A 583-nucleotide genomic window follows, 5' to 3' on the forward strand; every position below is an offset into this window, starting at 1 on the left:
GACGAGAACTAGATCGAGGCAGAGGCAACGGAGCTCTGCCCCTTTGAGGTAACTGAGCTTGGCCCGCAACTCCGAGATGATCATCTTCCCGCAATGAGAACATGACTCATCCACAAACGCCACCTCAGCGTGCTTAATGCCCAGACACGTGAGGCAGCGATCGTGACCATCATCAGCGCCAGGTAACGACCGCATCAGAAATGCCCGGGTGATACATTGTCTATAGCAAGACCCACATCGTCTTTACAAAGACGTAACGTTGAGTTTGCCAGATGCAATGTCATCTTTAAAAAGACGCACACGTGAATGCTCTTTCAGGGAAAAAGCTCTTTTAGCGTGCTGAAGCGCACTGGGGAGATGGCCGCCTGCAACACAAACAGGGGGTAGTGCAGCCTGATGTGTGCAACCCACTCGACACGGGAAACCACCACCGCTGAAGAGCCATACAGCCAACACGAAGAGCTCTCAAAGAGCGCGCTGAACTCGTTCAGTCTTCTTCTCTCAGTAGAGTAGTCAGGAGCAAAATGATGTGATCGCTCGGCTCCGAAGCAAAAAGCTGAATATGTGCTGCACCTGCTGCCTA

The 583-nt window shown here is 52.1% G+C and overlaps 1 protein-coding gene across 1 annotated transcript in view; it reads left to right on the forward strand.

Annotated features, from left to right (window-relative positions):
- The window catches only part of LOC107707608 (receptor tyrosine-protein kinase erbB-4-like), a 229,271-nt gene that overhangs the window by 164,561 nt on the left and 64,127 nt on the right, over positions 1 to 583 (forward strand). The window lies entirely within an intron of this gene.

Source organism: Sinocyclocheilus rhinocerous, unplaced genomic scaffold (assembly GCF_001515625.1).
Source record: "Sinocyclocheilus rhinocerous isolate Xijiao unplaced genomic scaffold, SAMN03320098_v1.1 scaffold1016, whole genome shotgun sequence".
Classification (NCBI taxonomy): domain Eukaryota; kingdom Metazoa; phylum Chordata; class Actinopteri; order Cypriniformes; family Cyprinidae; genus Sinocyclocheilus; species Sinocyclocheilus rhinocerous.